Source organism: Rhagoletis pomonella, unplaced genomic scaffold, assembly GCF_013731165.1.
Source record: "Rhagoletis pomonella isolate Grant_MI unplaced genomic scaffold, Rhpom_1.0 Rhpom_scaffold_03444, whole genome shotgun sequence".
Taxonomy (NCBI): Eukaryota; Metazoa; Arthropoda; class Insecta; order Diptera; family Tephritidae; genus Rhagoletis; species Rhagoletis pomonella.
The window spans coordinates 3,530-9,640 of NW_023461996.1; the positions used below are offsets into that span (position 1 = coordinate 3,530).

The 6,111-nt window shown below is 30.8% G+C and overlaps 1 protein-coding gene across 1 annotated transcript in view; it reads right to left on the reverse strand.

Annotated features, from left to right (window-relative positions):
• LOC118754143 (probable G-protein coupled receptor B0563.6) overlaps positions 1–6,111 on the reverse strand; it is a gene marked incomplete at its 5' end in the record, with an annotated part of 14,864 nt that overhangs the window by 1,806 nt on the left and 6,947 nt on the right. The gene's annotated exons all lie outside the window — the stretch shown is intronic.

The window sequence follows — 6,111 nt, forward strand, 5'->3', positions numbered from 1 at the left end:
ATATGTACATCTATGTATTTATTTATGTTGGATCATTAACAAAATTTGATTACTCCTCTTTTAGGTCTTTCGCGCGCTAGCTAATTTGATGGAGCTCGCCAATTACTCCATAACTTTTTACATTTATTGCCTTTTTAGTGAAGATTTCCGAAATACACTTATACGAACCATTAAATGGCCCTGGATGAGAACGAAATTATGTCATCATGTCGATGAGGTATGTCGGTGGGAAATTGGTAAAAAATAAGTTTAGGTGTAACATACTGCTTGTCCAATAAATACATTACATAATCATATAATATTCAGTTCTAGTTATAAGAGCCCTACCAGGCCTTTTATATACATACATACATATGTACAATCTGTATATATAACACGCGAACGGACTTTTTGTCCCGCACATCAGATCTGAACCGTTCGTGTGATTGTCAAAACTGGGGTGTCAACTTAAAGGGCTTTGCCTGCAGATGTGCAAACCGGTTTTATTTTTTCTGTTAAGAAACTAAATTCAAGTTATTTATTAATCAATGCCATCATATCCGCAACTTTAGTGCAATTTTCAAAAGTGAGGTGTCGGACTAAACGGCTACGGCTTTGGATTTACCTATTCGAAAAGAGTAGCCACCTTTTAGAGCACTAAATTTAAATTATTTCAAATCAAAAGTTAAATCAATTAGTACAGTATCCATCTAAATGGTTGCCACCTGTTTAAAAAATTAAATTCAATTTTAACTAAGGGAATTAGGTGTTAGATATATATGTTACACGATATGGGTGCCAGACGAAAGAGGTTTTAAGTTTAAATTTTAAAATATCTTGAATAGGGATTCCACTGGTTTAAAAAATTTAAATTAAACGCTTTAATAAGTTAAATGAATTATTTAAATACGGGTATCCACCAATATGGGGTTTAAAAGGCTTTATATATGAAGTATATTTAGAAGGGTTGCCACGTGTTTAGAATACCAAGTTAAATTAAAGTATGATTATCAAACGAAACGATTCTAGGTAAAATGTGGTTCACAGATCGCTCTGACAAATATTTGGAATATATTTTAGTTTTTTGAAGAGGATTTCCATCTACTTAAAAAGTTTAAATCAAATTAATTCATAAATTCATTGAAATACATGTGTATCACAAGATGTGTGTCAAACGAAAGGGGTTTAAGAAGGTTTTGGATTGAATATATTTTGAAGAGAGTTGCCACCTGTTTGAAAAGTCGAATTTAAATAAATTTCACAAGATATTTGAACTATTTCATTAATAATAAAATAAAATGAATAGATTGGTCGTTACACAGTGTGTTAGTGTTTGGGCGTGCACCTTGATGTTGTCACAGAAAGGGGGGACCCACAGTTTTACGCCGGCTCCAAACGACGATTGTATTTTTATGAGAAGCTGTTTTTCATGGCCGAAAACACTCCCAACTTTGCCGTGGGCCGACCGCTATTTGAAAAAACTTTTTTTTTTTGAGTTGTCCCTTTAGCCATCCAGCGCCGTCGAAGGCCATTTTCTCTCTGTCGACCGCGAGCATCAAATCCATTAGCCGAGCCTCTACAATCGATATGGGCTACCTGTACATCCATGGAGGAATCGAAAGCCGATTTCGGTGCTTTCGTTTCCCTCTTAATCGTACCTTCCTGGGAGCATGCGGTTTCGGCTTTTGTAGCTATGGCAGCAGTAATGATCTCGTCCGTTTGCTCCATTTTGGGGCTTCCAGAGGATGATGCGTTTTTCGCTTCGAACTTTGTAACGGCCTTCTTATACTTCCTTATCAGATCCTCGTCCCGCTTCGTAGGGACGTTGTATCTCTTTTCTCCATCTTCTTAAGAAACGAAACCGATATCTTGCAGTCATGTTTGGCATTCTGAGATCGGCTTAGTTAGTTTTTAGTCTCCTTCCTCTGGTCCGCTGCCGCAGACGTGGAAGATCGCGGCGCTTCGCCGAACAGTTGCATCTCTACCTCGTAGCCAATATCATTGACATTGCTTGCCTGTTACAACAAATCGTCGTCATCGGGAGCATTGCCGATGGTAAGACTCCGAAGCTGAGACCCATTGCCTCGATCCTTGCCTCACTTCTTTTCTACGACTGCCTGCCTATCCAAGGTAGGCCTAGAGACAACCTCCGCTCCCTTCCCAGTAGCATTCGTAGACTGTGCAGCCTGATAATGCAAAGTCTATGGCGTTCAGAGATTTTTGAACCAGGTAGCTTTATAGAAAATAACACATATGGGCGACTTGATACCAGGATATTGGGGGAAGTTAGTAAGCTGACGAATTCGCTAGGAAGGGAACAAGTATTCATATCCCTCTAAAAAAGATGGTATATTTAAGGTCAATCTTAAAAAAGTTTGCACATCGTCGCTTTTAAATTTAATCATTTGAAAAGAAACGTTCTTCCTTATAAGGAACCTTGCAAGGCAAATGCCATTAAACTAGAGAATAGCATTGCAACATTTGACTAAGTATTGTCGTTGCAGCAAGATCATAGAAGAAAAAAAAATGTACAATGCCTCTTACCCGAGTTAAAATACATTTTTCCACCCAGACCTTGCAGAGGTGGTTTGTGTTTTGTGAGAGACTTTTAAAGTCGAAAGTGATCAGTAAATCTAAATATTTGATATCACAGTGGGCCTATACTGTGCCCCTTTGTGCGAGGAAGAATTACGCTCCAAGCATTCAACTAATGGGCGGACAGCCAGTGTTGAATGCACTATTGCCTTCTGAAGGGCATCGATATCAGAAAATATGTAGTTAGGTATATCACTTTGTATGTACATACATAATTTGGTTTGCACTTAAATTCATTGAAACTTCATCCATACTTCATAGATGATACTCGTAACTAAATTTTCATCTTATATGCATTTTCTTGAAATAGGAGTATATTTGTGTACATTTACATATAATATATATTATATATCTTAATTTTTTCACTTTTTTCTTACAGATATCCAACGCAAGAGCAACACCGTTAATAAATTTTGACAAAATAGCTCTGCGTAACCATCATATAACGACGACGTCTGGAGTTTGTACCGGTATGGGACGTTCGAGTAGCATTTGATGTGTTGCTTGCATAACAATGCAATAGAAATTACATATATCTCTATATAGTACATATATATGTACATACATACATATATGTTTAAGTAAATAAAAGTAAAATATCAGTAATTACCTAAAGCTCTTGAGCTACATGAATGCAACTTTATGTAATCAGAAGTTACTTTTGAAAAGAAAAAAAAAATAGATTTAAAATTAATTATACCAAAAAGAGATAGAAATATACATAAATTTGTTTGTAAAGCCTTTAGAAAAGAGACATACTAACATACAGTGACGAACAAAAGTATTGGCACAGAGAATTTTTCGGAATGTATGCAAAGTTTTTTATTCATACAACAAAAAAGAATCTAGAATTTGTGGAAAACTCAGGAAAATTTAATAAATTTGCAATCGCCAAAAATTAACGTGATTTTTTAGACACTTTAAGCTTGCACTATTTTAAGCTAAAATTAATTTTTTCTAAAAAATCTGATTTGAAAGTTGCAAATTAGTATGTAGATTTATTGAAGTTTCCTGAGCTTTGCACAAAGATTAGAGATTTCGTGTTTTATATTTTTTGTTGTAGTATAAGCTATGTATATTTTTATTAAAAATTAGCGAAAAGAAACCAGAATAAAAAACTTTGCATACATTAAGAAAAATTCTCTGTTCGTTACTGTATATTAAATATCAATATTTACTTTTTTTTTAATTTGAAGCGATTAACCTCAAGCCCGATAACCCAAAAATATTTTAAGTTCAAAATTTTACCAAAAACAGACATTAAATATTAGTAAAGTATTTTTCATTAGAAATAATATGAGTTAAAATGTTTCATAAAATAATATTTTCATAGAAATTTTTCATTTAGAAATTATTTAAAATTTATTTTAATAATTATAGCTTAAACTATTAATAAAAATACCACAAATTGTTAATTTATCTATGTAAATGTAAATGTTCAATGTAAATACTCTATGTATATGTAAATACATAAATACCAGAAATGTAAAGGTTTATGGGTTAATCCATGGCAAATCGCCCAAATAGTTGCAATCTACCACTTTTGATTTAAATGAATTTTCATCTTTCGTTTTCTTTTATTAAAGGAAAAGAAAAATACATTTTTTCGAATTTTTAAATATAACAATTTTCGGTATTTTGCAAGTTTATTTATTAAATATTTCAAAAGCTATTATAGATAGATAAATGATTTTGATCTCGATTGAAATCTAATATTTAGGGCCATAAAAAATTTATAGCAAATTAAAAAAAAAATATTACAGAATATTTAAATTTAAGAGATTGTTAAAGATTTTAATCAAAAACTCAATAGAAAAAAACACTTCTTTAAAACTTTAGTGTCTTTTGAGATCTGTTAAAGGTGCTATAAAAAATAAGTTTTTGCTTTTAGGATTTTTTTTTATTTCAAAATTCTGTAATTTTTTTTACTTTTCGAATCAAAACGAGGCCAGATCCATTCATGTAGATCAAATAGTTTTTGACATATTCAAAAAATAAACTTGTAAAATCCAGGTAATTGTGAAATTTTAAACTTTCGCAAATAATGTATTCCTTTGTTAATGATAAAAGGAAAGTTTTGACAAAAATTGGTCCCAGATAATAGTGGTCGATTCCAACCAATGATCGATTTGATATGAATGGACCCATATGCAAGCTGTTTGTACATACATACATACATACGTACATATATATCGGTGGTTTCAAGTTGTATAAAAATGATAACTCAGCTTTACTCTTTAGAAAATGACCATTCGCATTTTTTATTTTAAACTATTTGATCAGGTAATCAAAACGAAAATATCTATATTATTAATGGAGTTATAAATTTTATATCTGACACCACAGGTATGTATATGCTATGTATGTATGTATAAGCAAGCATGTAGCAAATTTATGAAAGTAAAACTACAAGAAACTAGTATACGTTTATCATTTCGATATACATGCATGTGTATTAGGGCGGGTTGATTTGTATGGATGAAAAAAAAAATTAAAAATCGTATAGCAAAAACGTAATCTACATTAAATTCTAAGAAAATTCTCTGAAGAAACCATGGGTCTAAAATCAAACCCTAATCCGCGCCTCTCGACTTGAAAATTTGTTTCCTCTTCTTTCGCTAAAATTATTTTCTTTTTTTTGAAATATATTATGTTTTATTATATTATATTATAGTTTATGCAATACAGGTTTTGTTTTGAGACTAATCAAAATATTCAATTATCAAAAAAGCAGTTGAACCCCAATTTGCATCTCCTCTGATTTGCGTTCTATATAAAAAATAGTTAGAACACGTTTCATCTAAACTGCGTTTTCCATAAAACAAAGAATAATTTAAAAAAATAGTTTTTTTTTGCAATAAAATAGGCAAAATGAATGAAACAAAAATTGTTTATTGTACAAAAAAATTACTGAAAAATTGCTGAAATATTGTTTGAGTGAAAACACTTTTTTAGTTTGTTTTTATTTGCATTATAAAATAAGAATTGTTTATCGAAACAAAAGAAGGTTATTTTATAAATACTGAAAACAATTTTTTGAGTGCTATTTTTTTTTTATTTTGCATTTCCAATCTTTTTTATTAAATTATGAAAGAAAATTTTTTTTTATCTATGTTCCTTATAAAACTATTAAATATAAAATTATATACAAACTTTTTTACTTGGGTGAATATTTTTTTTAATGAAAAAAAAAATTTGAGTGTAGAAAAAATATAAAGTGCAAAAGAACTACCTTACTAAACAATTTTATTCAGAAAATTCGATTTCTTTTTGGAAAAACCTATTTTTTCTAACATTTATTTTTTTGGCAAAGGCGGCCATATAAATTTTCAAGTCGAGAGGCGCGGATTAGGATTTTATTTTAGATACATGGTTTCTTCGGAGAATTTTCTTAGAATTTTATGTTATGTCGTTTTTGTTATACGATTTAAAAAAAAAAAACAAATCAACCCGCCCTAATGTGTATACATATAACTACATATGTACGGATTTAATAATAATTCATTAAATTACGTTGTTAAGTACGTGTTGACTTTT